This window comes from Phalangium opilio, unplaced genomic scaffold, assembly GCF_054372755.1.
Source record: "Phalangium opilio isolate 3A_F unplaced genomic scaffold, DU_Popi_V2 ptg000209l_1, whole genome shotgun sequence".
NCBI classification, from domain to species: domain Eukaryota; kingdom Metazoa; phylum Arthropoda; class Arachnida; order Opiliones; family Phalangiidae; genus Phalangium; species Phalangium opilio.
This window is the reverse complement of record NW_028324217.1, coordinates 20,341,618-20,361,053: the sequence shown is the minus strand read 5'-3', so window position 1 is coordinate 20,361,053 and position 19,436 is coordinate 20,341,618. Positions and strand designations below refer to the sequence as shown.

The 19,436-nt window shown below is 37.0% G+C and overlaps 1 protein-coding gene and 1 long non-coding RNA gene across 2 annotated transcripts in view; both read left to right on the top strand.

The window, feature by feature from the left end:
- LOC149621167 (uncharacterized) overlaps positions 1-19,436 on the top strand; it is a 149,143-nt gene that overhangs the window by 60,982 nt on the left and 68,725 nt on the right. The gene's annotated exons all lie outside the window — the stretch shown is intronic.
- LOC149621175 (uncharacterized) lies at positions 18,913-19,258 on the top strand. The gene is made up of 2 exons (XR_016375411.1): positions 18,913-19,012; positions 19,073-19,258. It is a non-coding gene; the product is annotated as an uncharacterized LOC149621175 (long non-coding RNA).

The following is a 19,436-nucleotide window of genomic DNA, read 5'->3' as shown; positions in this document are numbered from 1 at the left end:
AGTGTGACTTTGCAAGTGCGTGGAAGACTGATTTGAAAAGACATCAACTCATTCACAGTGGTGAAAAACCCTTCGTATGTGATCAGTGTGACTTTTCAAACACGCAGAAGGGTAATTTTATCAGACATCAATTTATTCTCAGTGGTGAAAAACCCCACAGAATTTAATTAGTGCGAATATGCTAGTAATCGTATGAGTAATTTAATCATACAATGGTGAAAAACGCCTCAAGTGTGATCGGTGGGACTATATATATGCAGACAGAAGTGTCATTTGATAGTACATAAACGTAGAAGTCACATGAATGAATAGATGGATTTACATTTTAAATGTGTAGGACAATAACCATATTTCATCGTTTTGTGTAATGAATGGGCCGACACTGTTTATGTAACAATACATTAAATTTCTCCATTATAAACTGTATTAACGGAAGCGCCGGAAGACTCTTGGTGCACTATACCCAGTTGTAACACCACCATTTTCAGAACTAATTTTATATTAAGTGTAATAAAATTCACATAGACGATGCTAAAATAAGCCATAATAAATTTTGGATACGTTTTTCGAATTGTTCCAAACTTTTTTCCAAACCTTTGAGCTTTTCTTCTTTCGAGCTATTTCCATTTCCTTTATCAGTCCCCTCGGAGCTTTCATTAGCACATAAATTGTCGGAAGTTCCTTCAGGTTTTGATGTAGTACTTGCTAAATGTCCTGGATCGTCATTTGCGTCTTTAATTACTTTAACTTCGTCATCAGCTCAGGTACTAGATGGTTTCAACAGAGGCAGGAAAATTGTCGCTAACCCTGACTTTACCGTTGAAATCAGGCATGTTTTGTTTTCAGCATTTATTAGGTTTATCACGTATAGAGGTTTAATGGCAGAATTTTACTGTTTGTTCATATTGTCGCGTATATTTTATCATGCGTTCGTTAGGATACGTTTGCATTCCGTATATTGTCTGAGGACCGTTTCAGTGATCAAATTATAATCTAAATATATTTTCGAAAGTTGTTTCTTTGTTTATGTTTATTTTTTCCGAATTTGACCGAGCTGCCTGGTTTATATCGGTAACACTATTGGGAAGTTTTAAAACTGGTTTGATTGAGTTCTTCTATAGACTGGTAAGAACATACTATTAAGGATCCGTAACATCTGAGCTTTATGATTAACCACTATTAAAGCATCGTTACATAGAATTTGAAAACTATCCGTTGTTCGCTTTAGGCGGACGCTACTTCTTTAGCGCCACCGCGTGACCGATACATAACAAGCTAATTAACTTTTTTAGGATAATATTACTAAATCTTGGGTTAATTGAAAAATGACAGTCACCATCGGTTGCTAATTCTAACCACCAAATATGCTGTCAGGGATAGATAGACTTTTTTAAGACGGAATAAACAATGTTTGGCCTTTACTTCAGTCCGACTCATAGCCGAGTATATAGCCCCTTCCTTCAACACGTAACCAAAAAATTAAATTATCTTATTGGGTCACTAAATCTACGTATTGGTGACGTTGCTGACAAGGAGGGCCAAAAATACGTAATTCCTGTTTACCTCTGTCGCTATGACTGCGACCCCTCTTGCGTTGTACCATAGCCCACTCGATCACGCGCGTCACGACGCAAGCTTCTCGTGCTATAGCGGGAGCGCGGATCGAGTGGGCTATGGTTGTACAGATAAGCGTCTTCACAGGAGCTCAAAATGGAGCCGTCTGAATGCGAGGGTCCGGTAATTATTCGGGAATTGTTTTTAATAGAAATTAAGAAGGTAGTTAGTGAATTTGGTGCCGGTGTTTTGGATTTGGAGTACATCTGTAAAGGTGAAAAGTGTTCGCTAATTCTTTCTTAAGCCAAGCATGTCTACTATCCTCATGATTTTGTAAACGAATTTGATGAAGTTAACCAAGGCTTAGTGAATGGGCAGGAGTTTTGTGAGCTTAGTGTTTGGTTAAAACCTGTTCGTGCTGTAATGTCTATGAAGACTTTTACTCAATTCTAACTCACTTTTAATTTTCTTGGGTCTTCCCCGTTTTTTTTACTTGCAAGCCCTATGTCTTGCGTAACTTCCATTTTTAAACAATGTTATTTCAAAAATTACAATCCGAGCCCATTCCAACTTGGCAGACGAAGGGGCAGACGACGTTTATTTGACCCGGATATACATACAACGCCATAACGAAAATAAGGCCCGCCTCTTATTTTATATCCCTCCGTCACGGGTAAGGGGGTCGTGGACTTGGACGCGCACCCGAATAACCCTGTTACCCATTCCGTCTTAAAAAAGTCTATCTATCCCTGATGCTGTACACTCACGAAAGTGAGTCGGAAGTAGCTAGCTCTCGTAGGAAAACGAAACTAACCGGGTAGCCGCGCGACTGCAAGCAGCTTGTGTCCGCGAGCGCGTGATCGAGTTGGCTATGGGACGGCCCAGGCGCTGGGGTCAAAAACTAAAACTGTCTGCTAGAGATAACGGTAAATGAAAGGGGAAACTACTACTACTTCTTCAAAGAGGAAAATAATCATAACAGTGTAAGTTATAACTGATAACATTATTTTTATAGAGTTTAATCAAAAATTGAAGAGATACACAGGTTAAATCTTTATTATAAAAGTTCAAAATATTTAACAGAAACTTTCGAGCTCGTGGCTCATTTTCAACTGCCACCCACGTACTCGGAAGCTTCTGTTAAAAGCAGGGTGAAAGGGAAAATCAAGCGATTTTTTGTCAATTCTTCTATTAATTATAAGACCAGGCTGCATAATGAAACATTCAGAAAATATTTCCAAATGATTTTAAAATTCAAATTAGGTTGAGATTTTATGGATAGTTTTAAATAAGCAACTCCGACCAATCGCATAACGCTTTGCATTACTGTTATCAAAATTGCCATTGCACGCTCTACATCTCGCACAATTTTATAAAATCTCGCGCTAAATTTAATTCGGCATGGAGCGTGCCACGAGAATTTTGTTACCAAGAAGGCAGGGCGTTACGCGATTGGCCGGAGGTGCTTATACATAGTTTACAGGGATGGAGATTTGCTACCATTAAAACAAGGAGACCAGGCGACTTAGAGTGTAAAATAGCAGACGATTTTACGCTCTTAGTCGCCTGATCTCATTCTATTAATGGTAAGAATCCTAGATGCCTGGAAAATATGTATTTCAAATTTTCCATAAAATCTCAACAGAATTGTAATTTTAAAATCACCCTGCGATATTTCATGGATATCCAGATTGGTCTTATAGTTAGCAGAAGAATAGGTAAAAATCACTTAACCATGTTCATAAATAATTTTAAAATTTATGATAACATAATTATTAAAACAGTACATTTTTTTTAAGCCTCGACTTAGAATTCTGTTTTACTAAACTTATCAATGCCAAATCTTGATTTACATTTAATTTTATTATATTAAAATTTTACATGTCAAAGGTCTATGACAAAGCGAGAAAATCGGGATATTACATCGCAGTCCAAGAAAGTGCGAGTTCCTCAACTGAATGTCGATGTCAAAAAACATTTGGAATTATCCCTTGAAAGAAATATGGAGATCGATTCAATTATAGAATCTTTGTTTGAAAAACTAGAATCACAGGAATCTAAAAATAAGTTTCATGAAAATGGAAATATTGAACCGATCTACGATTTACCGGAAATGACCCCGGTTTGTCTTGAAAGCGACTTACTGGATATACCGCTTGAACTTGAAAACGATACTTCGGTGTCCAACTTAGATGCCCTTGAACCTTGTGCGTCAAACTATTCGTCTGCTAGTTCGAAAATTGGTAAGTAATTTTATTCTTAAATAGTGTGAGTACCTAGCCTATCGAATCATGTTTCGCGCATTGATACCATAAGTTCATAAGACATGTTCCACAAGTTTCTCACTTGTTACTGAGAGTGAGAGCTTGTCATGAAGTGACGTAAGATTCTCGTAAAGCGACGCCTGGTTTTGGCGCTGTCAAAGGTGGGGTGGCGTAGCGGTTAGCGCTTTCGCCTCGCAGCAAGAGGATCCCGGGTTCGATCCCGGACTGTGGCACCGGATGAAAATCTGGGAACAAATCCTTCTGCGTAGAGTTTGCAAGTTCTCTCCCCGCTTGTTAAAGGAGTTTTCCTCCGCGGTCTAACCCGGTTTCTCCTTTCCATCAAAACTTGCAGAGGTTAACGGTAATAGTTAGTATAGGGCGCTGTCGGTTAGCTGTGGCGTAGGGGCTAGCCACCACCCCTCTATGCATTGTAAAGGGACCCACCTGTAAACAAGCCACAGGCTTAGTGTGGAAATCCCTTCGTAGGCAAAAGCTTAGATTATTATTATTATTAATACAGACTAAATAGGAAGATGAACTGCAAAATTAATGGAGTGTAGTCAATTCTCGAACTAGCTCTCATTAAGTCTCTAGAATTAGGAATTATAGGACACATCTTATAAGCTTATGGTGATACCAATAAACCAAAAACTATGAAGTAAGGTCTGCATGGTGAGCAACTGAACACCAAAACTGGTCAGGGATATCTTGCAATACACCCTTTCGACTTGAAAAAGGGGGGTAGGCAACCCTTAGTATCGGGAGATAAAAGGGGGTTGCTCCAGTACCGTGTTTGCGCACTCTCAGATCCAAAACGCCTACAGCGCAGGCGCTAAAAAGCAGAGTTTTACCCCCGCGCCTTTCCCTCTTAGACTCGTCGAAAGGGTGTATAGCCGACGATTTTCAATCTAAAAATATCGTGCGAAGAGCATTATTATGCAGAATCAGTTGTAAAAACAACCTTAAATGTTCTGATTAAGACAATCGTTTTACCTTGTTTCAATAATCGCACTAGTTTTAACTTTTGTGGCGCCAGGTGGCACCTATTGTAAAAACTTTAAAATTTAAAGGAAAAGATTACGTCACATAACATTATTCCTTAAAAGAACGGCATTTTTCTAAATATAAAAGAAAGAATATTAAAAAAAAAATGATCTCTTATTACAAAATAATTAGCACTTAATTAGTCTTTAAAACAATCAAGGACTACTGCGCTATCCGCCATTGGTTTAGTTCCGTCTGCTAAATCGAACCACTTACCCCTACGGGAGTAACGGGATTGGTTGAATTCAGACAGGCTGAGAGAGGTAGGGGTAAGAGGTCCGATTTGGCAGACACCACTAAACCAAAGGCGGATTGCGCAGTAGTCCTTGATTATTTTTAAGACTAATTAAATGCTAATTATTAATTTGTAATAAGAGATCATTTATTATTATTATTTTTTTTTAATATTGTTCCTTGTATATTTAGAAAAAGGCCGTTCTTTTAAAGTATAATGTTATGTTATCTTCCTTTAAATGTAATCCGCCATTTTCAAAATTAATATTTATTAATTTTAATTAACTCCATTTAGGGTATTGGAATGGGAAAATATTAAATAACACTGACCAGCGTTCAAACTACAGGGAACCCAGGGGTCCTATAATTCCTACAAAATTCTATATTTTTGAACCTGACCTATATTATCATATAATTTCCTATATTTTTCGAAGTTTTGGTATAGTTTAGCACCAAATTTATCAAAATTTAGCTCGGCTATCGAGATCCCATTTGACTATAGACACCGAAATTGCTGAGCTTTCTTCGCTTAACTAGTTAAAAATACCTCGGTATATTATGGTTCTGGTGAGCTTTGCGTCTGGGGCCTTGGGCAGCTAATAGGTAATCTATTAAGTTGTCGTTTGCTAGATCACATTTTTTTAGTGTCCTATATAATCCTATTATTCTGGAAAAACGTCCTATAAAATCCTATATTTTCATGAAAAAATACCTATAATCAGAAGGGAATAAGAGAGAAGGGAGACATTAGAGCGAAGGGAGACATTAGAGCCTGCTTTTGTAACGAGAGTACGACCAACCTCGAGAAAACCGCGAAAACTTTGCGCAAGTGCACAGCTTTTAACCAATTTACTGCAAAAATAGTTCTTTAAGTTCTCCGCGGTATCAGGCGGTCTATTTGTCTGCTAGATTTTCATTCTCCAAAGGCTTAGGGCTGTCGATGTTTCGTTCTTGTGTAATTATAACCTCAAGTATGTATTTTATTGAAAATACTTTGTATTTTTTAATATTAATTCAGAATAATTAGTTTTCATCTATTTAATACCTTCAAATTATCTGATTTTGGTATGTTTTCAATTCCCGTGCATCTAAATTAATTGCATAGCTTGATTTCATTTATCAACATGAAATCCGGCCATTTTTATCTCCTTCAATGTAAAGTTGTAAACAAAACTACATTTTATACGTCAACCGAGACGTCACCTTCTTATGTGACGTCACAGCTAAGACAGAAGTTAGATAGCCAATAAGTGAAGGGTAGTTGATTTGAGGTTAGTAAGACTGTTGTTACGAGTGTAAAGCATTATGGAGATATAAAGTGTGTCCCTTCTCTCTTATTCCCTTCTGCTATAATTCTTTATAAATTTTTTCGAAATTCGGCTGCATGGGGGTCCTGGTTTACTGAAATGACTTGAATAAAAATGCGCTAAAACTTCGGACATTCGTAACCCATAGGATTTTGAAAACAAACCGAACGTAGTATCCATCTGGAAAATTTTTATCAAGAAGACGCAGATTAACAGAGGGTTCAGCTTTTGTGCTAACTTCGATTTAAACTTATATTAATGGGTTAATTTTCTTTCTTTAGAAAAATCCAAGAATGAACTTTCAACTCGATGCGAATATTCTAAAAATGATCAAGAACGTCAAATGCGAAAGAATAACGTTGAAAAGATTTTCAAATGTGACGAGTGTGACTTTTCCAGCAAAGAGAATAGTCTTTTGATCACACATCAACTCACTCACAGTCGGGAAAAACCCTTCAAATGTGATATGTGTGAATATAAATGCAAGCAGAAGAGTAGGTTGAGCGCACATCAACGCATTCACAGTTGTGAAAAACCATTCAAATGTGGTCAGTGTGAATATAAATGTAGGCTGAAGTGTAGGTTGAGCGCCCATCAACGCATTCATAGTTGTGAAAAACCATTCAAATGCAATCAGTGTGACTATGCAAGTAAGCGAAAGGGTGATTTGGCTAGACATGAACGCATTCACCGTTGTGAAAAACCCTTCAAATGTGATCAGTGTGACTTTTCCAGCAGTAAGAAGAGCTGTTTGATCACACATCAACTCCATCACAGTGGGGAAAAACCATTCAACTGTGATCTGTGTGAATATAAATTTACACAGAAGAGTAGTTTGAACACACATCAACGCATTCACACTGGAGAAAAACCATTCAAATGTGATCAGTGTGGATATAAATCTACCCAGAAGAGTGCTGTGATCGTACATCAACGCATTCACACTGGAGAAAAACCATTCAAATGTGATCAGTGTGGATATAAATGCACGCAAAAGAGTAGTTTGATCACACATCAACGTTTTCACAGTGGGGAAAGACCCTTCAAATGTGATCAGTGTGACTTTGCCAGCATTAAGAAGAGCTATCTGATCACACATCAACTGAATCACAGTGGAGAAAAACCATTCAAATGCGATCAGTGTGACTATGTCAGCACTCGGAAGTATGGTTTGAACAAACACCAACGCATTCACAATGCCGAAAAACCTTTCTAATGTGATCTTTGTGACTATGCCACTACAAGAAGATTAGTTTCATCACACATCAACATCCAAAACACCACTCAGTAATTTAAAACTTTGTAAGGAGATTTATTTAAATGTATTGTTCAACTCGTTTTAATTTTCTTAATAAATATTAATGTTATTGACCACTCTTATTAATATACATATGCTTTGCACCTTTTGGAAGGTGACCAGTTAAGACTTAAAGGCCGACTTCCATCGAAAAAAGTTCTAGCGAACTGATAACTGAGCATCGAGACTAACAATGGAGCGACCGTGCCGATTTTCGTATCCCCGCTGGGGTAAAAGATGGAAGGGTTCTAGCGAAATGAAAGCCGTGCAATGTGGTTCTAGGGAACTGAAGATACACAATGGAGAATTTACTTCAGGGGAAAGCAAAATTTCAAGAGGAAATAAATTTAAAAGGATTTCTATTGTGTATCTTCAGTTCCCTAGAACCACATTGCACGGCTTTCAGTTAGCGAGAACCCATCCAACTTTTGACCCAGCGGGGCTTCGAAAATCGGCACGGTCGCTCCATTGTTAGTCTCTATGCTATGTTTTCAGTTCGCTAGAACCCTTTTCGCTGGAAGTCGGCCTTTAAGCCGGTGTAAAGGAAATTAAACCCGCGATTTTATATCTGATCCAATAAAGCACCTTCACGACTTTGCATACATTTGCAAATTTATTGACGTAGTGGGTATCCTAAAACTATAGTCTGTCAAACGAAAGAAGAGCCCTGAGAAATTTGTCCAAATTGGTGTCGCCACCATCGACCCCATAGTACTTTATCAACTTGTTTTCTTTTGTCAAAAGTCGTCTGTAATATAGTCTGCTATATACTGATAGGCTTAATCGCAATAGAACCAATACATTTTGCAACATATGTTTAATACGTTTATGTTTCATGGTTTTTTACGATCATCGAGTATTAAAGAATATAAAACAAAATTAACGACAAGACACCAGTTTTATCTTTGTTGAACTAGCATTGCAATATATTTTAATGACATAAGTTGAAGTATCTGTATATAGCAGACTATATTACAGACGACTATTGACAAAACAAAACAAGTTGATAAAGTACTATGGGGTCGATGGTGGCGACACCAATTTAGACAAATTTCTCGGGGCTCTTCTTTCGTTTGACAGACTATAAGTAGTTTTAAAATTCATATACTCCGCCATAGAACCACGATGAACTATTTTTAAGGCAAATTATTCATTAAAGTTTTAGGAGAATTTCTTAAAGTTAAGTTGGTGTACTTAAAGGAAAATTGGAGGTAACATAACATCATACCTTAAAAGAACGGCATTTTTCTAAATATAAATGGTAAAATATTAAAAATAAATGAATTATATATATATTATATATTATATTATTACAATATGATAATTAGCATTTAATTAGTCTTAAAAGAATCAAGGACTGCTGCGCTACCCGCCATTGGTTAAGCAGGGAGCCCACCGGTCCTATAATTCCTATAAATTCCTATATTTTTGAACCTGTCCTATATTATCCTATAATTTCATGAAAGGTCCTATAATATCCTATATTTTTGACTTAGTCGAAGTTTTCGTATAGTTTAGCATCAAATTTATCAAGATTTATTTTTTTTTATCGAGATCACATTTGAATAGACACCGAAATTGTGGAGCTCGAGCATTTTTAGTCCTATATTTTCCTATAAAAACACATTTTTTCTCCTATAAAATCCTATAATTCCGGAAAAAAATTCCTATTTTTCCTATAAGTAATTTAAATTTAAGAGTGGGCTCCCTGGTTTAGTGGTGTCTGCTAAATCGAACCTCTCACCCCTACGGGATTGGTTGAATTCTCACACGCCGAGAGGTAAGGGCCCGGTAAGAGGTTCGGTTAGCAGACGCCACTAAATCAATGGCGGATGGCGCAGTAGCCCTCGTTTTTAAGATTAATTAAATACTAATTATTGTGTAGTAAGAGATCATTTATTTTCTATACATATTTTTCCCTTTTATATTTAGAAAAAGACCGTTCTTTTAAGGTATAGTGATAATAATATTATGTTACGTAACCTTTTCCTTTAACTAAACAAGTATTTAACTAACAACGTATTACCTAGGTGTGATTGGGGGTGGGAAGGGCGTGTTAGTTTCGTATGTGCTAATGTAGTACAGTATTCATATTTTCTGGCTCGCTAAGATAATATTCAGGATGGCCCAACGGTTGGGTACGCTAAGGTCTTCCTACACTTAGCTGAAAAAGTATTTTCGTCTATCCAGCCTCCACAGACAAACCACAAACATACACACTCACAGATCATAATCGTAAAGCCAATATGTCTTTCACAAAGTAGATAAAAAACCTAAAACAGCGACCCAGCCTTTACACACAGCGCCCTTTCCGTATGAAAATGGTCTCTCTTTCTAGCTACCCATAAAGAAATATTTCCCTATATAGACGTTCCAAGAAATCGGCTTCGCAGTCGTCAATCAAATTAACCCTAAACTTGAGGATTGCCGCAATCTAACCGGCTGAATTCTTTGACGATACCAATGTTGTTTCTTTCCCAATACTTCAAAGAGCCTGAAGAGGATCTTTTCTTAACAAGAGTCCAAACCAACTTGTTTATGCCATCTGAAGTCGGAAAATTGCTGTTAACTCATACAATAGAACTAAGGTATTTCCTTTCGCAATTCTTTCACATTACGAGCTCCAACGTTGTAGCGGTTCTTGCCTTAATCGGTTTCCATCCGCGCTTGTTTTTCGTGTGGCCTAGGAAACACACACATCCAGGCACACAAAACACCATCGCAATGCTAGGTGTGATTACGTAACATCAGGTGTGTAGTGCTAAATTCTAACAAGTGCCGCAGATATGTTTAGTAGAATGAAAAGGTTTCATCGTTGAAATTGTTAGTCTACTAGGTTTGTTGTCATGTGACTTACTCCTTCATAAATAATTTAAACGAAGACTGAGAAGTTTTACTACTTTTAACTTTCATTATTCCAACTTAATTTGATTGACGAATGATTATGACAGGGAGAAATATCATTCTTTTATTATGATAAAAACATTTAACTTTTTTATTCGGTATAAGTTTGTCTCAGAAATATAACCACTTTCTATTTAATGAGTATGTTGATAAAATAATGAGAAATTCCATGATTATTAATATTTTCTTAGATAACTTATGGCGTTTTTTTTGGTCTGCTATAATTGCTCAAGTAGCAAAGGGGTAGTCCAATTAAAAAACGGCATTACCTTCCAAAAGTTAATTGTAACATTAATATTTACAAAGTTTGCCTAGTATTCAAAATATAATAAATTGTGGCAACATTTTATTTTTTATAAAATAGTAATATATCAGTATATTTTCCTTGTCCTTTGAGTATGTAAACATGGCCCGGGCAGGACTTCAATTCAAAGAAGCAGGAATGAACAACAGTCCTCTCTTCAACTTCATCGTAAGGTGGTCCCTTTTCAACTAAGAGCACTAAAGTAAACCTTATATTTTGGTACTTTCATTAATTCTTCAAAACGACATTTAACTATTGAAAAAGATGTTTTAAAAATCAAATTAAACGTGATTGGTAAATACCGCGGATGCACGGTGGCACTAAACCTTTATTCATTCCCGTTTCTTTTAAGTGAATAAATCCTGACCCTAGCCTGCGATTCCATCGTTGCCTACGGGATGAGAATTAAGGCCAGTTCTCCGTAGGGTTTTCAGACTGTATTTCTGACATTTTAGTTCGCCTTTAATATCCGCTTGGCGCGCTCTTAGCTATCCCTTCGGTGACGCGACGCTACGATTTAAATTTTTTTCCCGCCGAGCCGACGCGCTACAGGCAGACTGACTTGAAGCAACACGCCCGAAGCTGAAGGGGTGGATTTCTTTCCTATCCTCTTCTCACCCGTTTTGACTGCTTTCCCCAACATATCTGTGTTAACTATAAAGAGACGAATAGAATATAAAACCTCTCTGGTAAAACCGTTTTTAAACAAGATGGCCCAAGGGCTGGGCCTTAATAGTAATTTTACACGGCTCACGTGACCCCCGTATAGTTGATCTCCAATAAATCGTACAACTAAAAACATTTCTGAAACGCAATCGTGTATCCCCTTAATTTCTAATAACGTCACATTTCAAATAATATTAATGAAACTAAATTGTGCACCCCACTAAAGTATAATTTTTAAAAACCATACGAATCAAATAATGTATCTAAAACAAAATCCTGGATCCCCTAAACCAGAAATCACTATGACCGTAAACCGTCCCCTCTATTTTACGAAACCTAACCTAACCTAACCATTCAGCATAATCTCTGATGTATCACGCACACAAAGTGCAGCAGTGCACGAAAATTATCAACTTGTTTCTTTCACTCAAAAAAGCCCGCGAGATTTAAACTACCTTTCTTTCCTCTCTCTCCTCTCCGAGCGGGATGCCCCCTCTCCCTCTTCCCCCTCTCACTAATATACCAGGCAGGCAGTTCTCTCTCTACGCGGAGCTTCGTATCGCCACCGCGTACGCTAGCGATCTCTCTCTCTCATCGTAAGCGTACGTTTCGCGGACGCGACCGGTTTCCCTCTCTTATCGTAACCGTTCGTTTAGCGGACGCGTCCGGCACAGGGACAGGGACAGGGGTTTTGGTGCCGTTTCTTAAATTTTAACGGAATAAAATTCCGTGTAAAATTAAAAAGGTGGGGGGTCTTTCAAAAAGAAATTTCGCTTGGCGTTCGTTTCCTAGAAAGCTATTCGGCTTTTGTTCTCGCGCTGTATACTATTGTCGATTCACTAGTAAAATTATTATATTAAAATTTCGTGTTATTTAAATCAGAATACATCTACATGTCTGCAATATAGTTCTGCAAGATAAAATCTAAGAACAATAATAAAATTCTTAAAACCTCAATGAACCAAAATTTATGTGAATAGCCCCAACTAAACTAAAATCACATCTTAAAAATTAGATTAAATGAATTTAATTTAAATGTTTAAATATTGCAGCAATGCTTTTCCCAGAAAAAAAAAATAATTACAAAGCTTATTATAATTAAATACGCAAAATCTATCATAGGTGGCGCTTTAAAAAAAGTACTCGATACTTTGGGTATCGAGTATTTTTTTCTCCGATACCGATGCCCGGTATCGAGTACAATATTCAGTACTCGATACCGGTATCGATACCAAAAATCTTCGATACTCCCAGCTAGAGTGAGATATAGACCGAGTGGGGAAAGGTGAAGCCCCGCCCATTGACATGCGCGGTAACCACTGGATGTTTTACTTCCAACAGCAACACGTAGATGGCGGGAAAATCTACACTTTTGCGCGAAATTTAAAATGGTTCGTTTCACATGATTGGTGTTGATATAGTTAATGTTACTTCAAATCTTAATAAAAAGATGAATATTTGTGTTAAAATATATATATCCCACGATGTTTTATTTTTTTAAACACAACATACACATTGTCAGGAGCAGATGACAAAGGAGTCTCGGACGCTAGCTTCCATAATGTAGAGGGCAATGGGATCCGCGAACGTCACGGTTATTAACCAAAATCATTACGCCAGTGCCACCTCTCGTAGGAAATTTGAGCTTTATTTTCCAACCAATAGCGTGGCTGTAAAGTCTCGAAAGGATATCTGGGAAATCGCGTCTGGAGCCTCTCTTTAAAAATACGTATCGTCTGCTTATAATTAGCCTAGGCTTAACGAGTATTAGCGTTAAAAAATGGATTTCAACGGCTTTTTAATCTTTTTTAAGACTAAAATTGATAATGAAAAGCCCAGTGAGTAACGTATGTACACTATTAAAACACTAAAATGTGTTTCAGTGTCAATTTTTTCTAAATTTCTTCTTGAATTAAATGATAGCTACAAGAGGTTGGGAAAAGAAATCACTCACGATCTTCTAAAACCCGAAAAGTAAGAGACAGTGATTTCGTTTCCAACCTCTTGTAGCAGTCAATTAATTCAAAAGAAATTCGGAATATTTTGGCCCTAAAACACATATATAACATTGTGTTTCGGCATCTTTTAAAACCTTGCTTTTATCTTTTGAAAACCCAATCATTCCAGTGGGCACAAATTGTTAATTAAGCCTTGGCTTACCTGGGTTTCTCTGCTAGTTTGGACTTAATTTGACTATTTAGTAGGTTTAAAGTCACAAAATGTAGTCTTATCTTTTATCTTAATACCAACGGTTACAGCTGTTTGAATAAAGTATTTATATTGTGTATATTTATGTCGCGATCAGATAAGACGAACCTCAGTAGCCACCGTTAGTCCGTTATTTCAAAAAAAAATTCCCAGCAGACTTTGGTGCCAGATATAATCCACCAAAAGCATCGTCTGCTATAATGTCTGAAAGCGCCTCTATGGCAAACGATACCGCTACAGCTGTGACGTACGCGGGTGCCATTGCCCTCTATATTGTGGAAGCTAGCGCCCGAGACTCCTATGTCATCTGCTCCTGACATTGTTTATAACTAAACAATAAAAGATTTGGGTACTATATTCGACGCTAAGTTACATTTTTGTAGGCACGTCACCAAGACTATTAGCTTATGTCGTCGTTCCTTAGAGATTTCGTTTAAGTTTTGTCGTGAGTTGAAATCTCTGCGTCATTTCCACATCTTATATTTAAGCCTAGTTCGTTCCAGATTGCTGTTTGGTTGGGTTGCCTGGGATAGCTGTAGCCACTTTCTCCTAACAAAAGTAGAAGCAGTACAGCGTAATTTTATAGAGTTCAGTCTTAAAAACTTTTTACCTAAAGCTACTTATAAGTATGGACTATTATTGACAATCCTTGATCTCCTCAAAATTAATGACTGAATCATGATACTTTATTCACAAGTTAGTTCATAATGTTCTCCCGCTCTCGACTATATTAAATGCTCTTAATTTTTCTATTCCTAAACATTTGCGCAGTCCAAAATACATTTTACAATCGCAGTATAGCAATTAGGATGCAAATGCAATTCCTTAACTAGCGTTTTTGATCTTTTTTCGAACAACTTATCTGATGTACATAAAATAGAGAGAGAGAGAGAGAGGAAAAAAATCACTGATTTACTACTTTCTTTTTTCCAATTTAAATTTTTACGCTTGACTATTGCATTTATACGTTATTCTCTTGAAATTTTGTATTGAAAATGTGTACCAAGTGCATAATCTCGTGAGTTGTTTAACAACTTTGTTTTATACACAATAACATTCAATTATAATTTTTCTCTGAATTTCTTTGGTAGACATAATAAAGAAACTCTCAAATGCAGATCAATTGAAGCCCTATGATGATTAAAAGAATGAACAGCGGAAATGTTTAATAAGTATAGATTTAATAACATATCTTGCTTGGTTGTTTTTGTGATTTATTGAGGTTAATTGCGGGATGAGGAAAGAAGTCTTTGTAAATTACGGCGCTTGAAGTTCATTGATTTGGCCAAAAATGTAAATAATCACGATTATGAAGTAGAATGAATGTATGTTAAATTTGTTTTGCTTCGGCTATATTAATGCAAAGTTATGACAATAACAAAAATAAACACACTTTCAGTCTGTTTCATTATCGTTTGGTAGCTAAATTGACTACAAGCACCGCACTTTACAAAACTACTCTCTTCATCGTGGAATTAACTGCGAAAATTCTGAGAAAAATGATCCTTCAAACATAATAGCTATTGGAAAACTATTAGTCTTTCATTGAAAAAAACAAGACATGATCTTGCAAAGACGCAAGTGCAGGTATTTTCCAATTTAGGCATCATCGGTCTACAAATAATTTTAACCATTTTTCCTAACGTCGGGATTAATAATAATACATGTAATCCTTTATTGTTTAGCAGTAAACAATGCGTATGTTGTGTATAAAACATGTTGGGAATTGTACTTTAATTTGTAAATTTTAAGGCATCATTGCTCGGTCCACTGATAAATTTCCTAACGTTGGGGTTATTTGGGAAATAATCCGAAATATAAATTCATTTTTGTGTTTCTGAAACTCGAAAATGGGCATTTACAAATCATATTTATTTAAGAAATAATAAATTCAAATCCTAAAGACAAACTACTTCCGTAATTATACATTTAATATTGCTAAAATCATGAACTTAAACATATTTACTTTTATTGTTTAGTAATAAAATATGTGTATGTTGTGTTTAAAACATCGTGGGAAATATATTTTAACACAAATATTTAACTTTTTATTAAGATTTGAACTAACATTATCTATATCAACACCAATGTTGTAAAACGAAGCATTTTAAATTTCGCGCCAAAGTGTAGATATTCCCGCCATCTACGTGTTGCTGTTGGAAGTAAAACATCCAGTGGTTACCGCGCATGTCAAAGGGCGGGGCTTCACCTTTCCCCACTCGGTCTATATCTCACTCTACTCCCAGCCCTATGTAGAACCATAGCCCCCTGGATCACGCGATTCGCGGACGCAGGGGGCTATGGTAGAACGAACGATTTTCAAGTAGAGACACGTATTCAAAATCTATTAAGTTAGGTTCAAAATCTTTAATTAACTTGTTAATGGCAATTTAAAACCATTCCCTAACCGTTTTAGCACCGCTGGCAGCCTCCATTTTCTGTTTACTTTGCTCGAGGTTTTATTCTCTATTCGGAATACGTCAATCGCGTCTGAATGACTATCCCCACGGGATCCAATAAGAAAGCGCAGAGCAATGACGAACATGAAAGGGGTGGGGCTTACTTGTCCACTAACAACATCGTAAGAGTAGAAGCGTAAAATCTAGTGACTTAGGCATTCTTATAGTAAATTAATTCTTGAAGGAGAGAGGAATGGAGTGGAAACCCCCATACCTATAGCGTTACCTCTGTACTTCCACCTACGGCACTGTAGTCCTCCCAGCATCCTCAGCGGTTAGGTAGGGTCGTACTGGATGAAATTGTAAAGGGCGCTCCCTCTATCTTAAAAATAGAAGCTAGCTCTCATACAAATAAAATGGCGCTACGCGGCAGCACTTAGCAATCGCCTAGCGAAGGGTAAGGGCGTGCGCGAGGTACATTGGGAGAGATACGGTGCCGCAGGTCGCCCATCATCATTTCCAATCCATCTCAACTCCCTTATCCCTGCTCTTGCTTTTTCAGTACTTAGTAGGTGTATCACGTATATTGGTTTAATGGCTGAATTACTGTTTTTTCATATTGTCACGTATATTTATCATACAATTATTAGGATAAGTTTGCATTCTGTATATTGTCTTAGGACCGTTTCAGTGATGAAATTTTAATCTAAATATATTAGCTGCCTGGTTAATTGGAGAGGTTTGATTGAGTTCTTCTATAGAATGGTAATGCAGTGAACCCCTAGCCTTTAAGCCTGTTAAGAACGTCCTATTCTGGGCCAGTAACATTTTATTTTTATGATTAACCACTATTTAAGTATCGTTACACTGAATTTGAAAGTTGTAAAAAAATTTAAACAATATCACGAGGTGGTCTCCAAGTCTATTTAGTGTTTATTGTCTACATAGATACAGGAAAATTGTCGCTAACTTTACCGTTGAATTCATGCTCTCTTTTTTTTTAGTACTTACAGAAGTGAGATGAGACTAGAAGTACTGAGCTAACCAAATTCTTCACTCGGCGAGAGTGAATATTCTTGACAACACACCAACGGTTGGCCCTCTGGTGGCGGTTTCAGAATTTCCCCTCCAAAACGTGAGACGCTCGCGGTGGTAGACGGCCGAACTAGATTCAAGGAGCCGCGTCCGTATTCCCCGGCTTTAGGTTGAGGGGAAGGGGGTAGGAAATGTTTTTGGAACTCGACCAATTTTTTTCTCTCTAGTGTAAGCGCGTGAGAAGCGGCATAAAATCCTCAAATTTGTTCACTAGAGCCCTTCACTTCTAGTCTCATCTCACTTCTGGTACTTAGTAGGTGTATTCACGTATAGAGGTTTAATGGCTGAATATTACTGTTTGTTCATATTGTCAAGTTTATTTTATCATACGTTTATTGGGTTAAGTTTGCATTCTGATGATTCTGTATATAAACTCAGCGCCGTCACCAGCTAAAAATTTTAGGTTGGGCCACGGGAGGGCCAAAGAAATGGACTTTATTTGCATGCGCAGCCAGAGCTTTTAAACCATTTTCCATAAAAATTGAGAATTCGGTGGTAAATTACCACGGTAATTACCTTTTCTTAATTAACCCAGAAAATCGAAAATTGAGTTAAGCAGGTAAATTACTATGGCAATTTACCGATTTAAACCCTAGTTTCTCTGTTAAACCGCTGTGAAAGTAGGACTACAGAGTCCAGATGGTAGGATTTCACTTTAAGATACCCCTTCAACAAACACTGGTTTCTGACTAATAAGACCATGAGGAGTTCATAAAAAATACTGAAACAATTCCTAGCGTGCCGCAAGTATTTTTAATAAATTTTTGAAGATTTTAAATTTCATGTACTAACCACTATAGAGACTAAAGGCATACTGCACTCAATATTGCAATAAAAGTATGGGGACTTAACAAACTAAAGGACTCGCGACGGTAGCATAAGCCAACGAATTCTTTAAATTTAACTTAACCTAAGTAAATCATACGTAACCGGAGCGAGCGGAAGCGAGCTCCGCGAATTTGGTTAAATCTTACACAATACTTTTTCTGGTCACAGTTATACTCTTTTCCAGACTTTCAATTTCCCTCCAATATATTTTTCCCTGACATTTCCCTGATTTTAAAGGCCCATTTTCAATTTTCCTGACTTTTTCAGGATTTCCAGGTCGTGTTCAAACCCTGTTAACCATCATTTGTACTACATATCGAGCTTGAAATAGGGGATTCATCATCATGACCATGGTTCAATCCTTTATCGGGTTATGTTTAGGCGGAAAGAATCTTTTCAAGACTAAGACCCGTGAGGACGGTGAGGTATAAGAGGCTGCTTTCTTTTTAGATCTTAAAGCGGGTTTCGGTTTTAATTGGGTTTTACAACTATTAAGACGGATGTCTAAAATTGACTGCTATCCACGCAACTATTCAATTTGACCGCACTCAGTGATGCTAGGTGGGAAAAATGGAATTTCCCTTTCTAGCCCTTAAAATTTCCCTTTTGGACCAAAATTTCCCTAGTTCAGGGTTTCCAGATTCTGCGCATAGAAAATGATAGAATTATAGCTTGACAACTGTTTTTGGCGATGTATTTTCGTAACGATTACAATGGGTCAGTTATTTAGCAGACGACTTTCGGTAATTCAATGTTTGGAAATTACTAAAAACAGTAGCAGGGTTGCCATCTAATAAGAATCCAACGTAATTAAAGCGGAAATCTGCTCACGATTCGCCCCTAGAGTTGTACTTGTCCGCACAGCTTCAAAAAAATCCAAGAATGTGCTGCCACCTTTAATTTTTAAGGTTGGTTTATGATCAGACCTTTTTTTCTACCAGTGCTGGACATAAGTTGCCATTTAACAGTTTAGACTTAGAGCAGACGACGGTTTGAAGGCGCGGGCTGTTTATTATTCTAACTTCATGCTGTGAAAGGGTGGTTTGTTTTTGATTATTTAGATGGTCTAAACTGAAATGAAGGTGTAAGATTTACTTATTATATTTGAGAATGTTCGGTCACTCGGGAAAAAAATAAAATAGTTTTATATTGAACGCTTGTTTTATACTCTTTTTATTCCAAAATTTTGGTTTGCGGATGTGATCCTACATAGCCACGATATTGAATGCATTTCAATATCGTCCTATTTTAGTAAGTATTTAATTTAGTTCAGTGACTTACACTTGGTCTTACTGTGTGCTTATTATAATGATAAACCACAAATACAATACA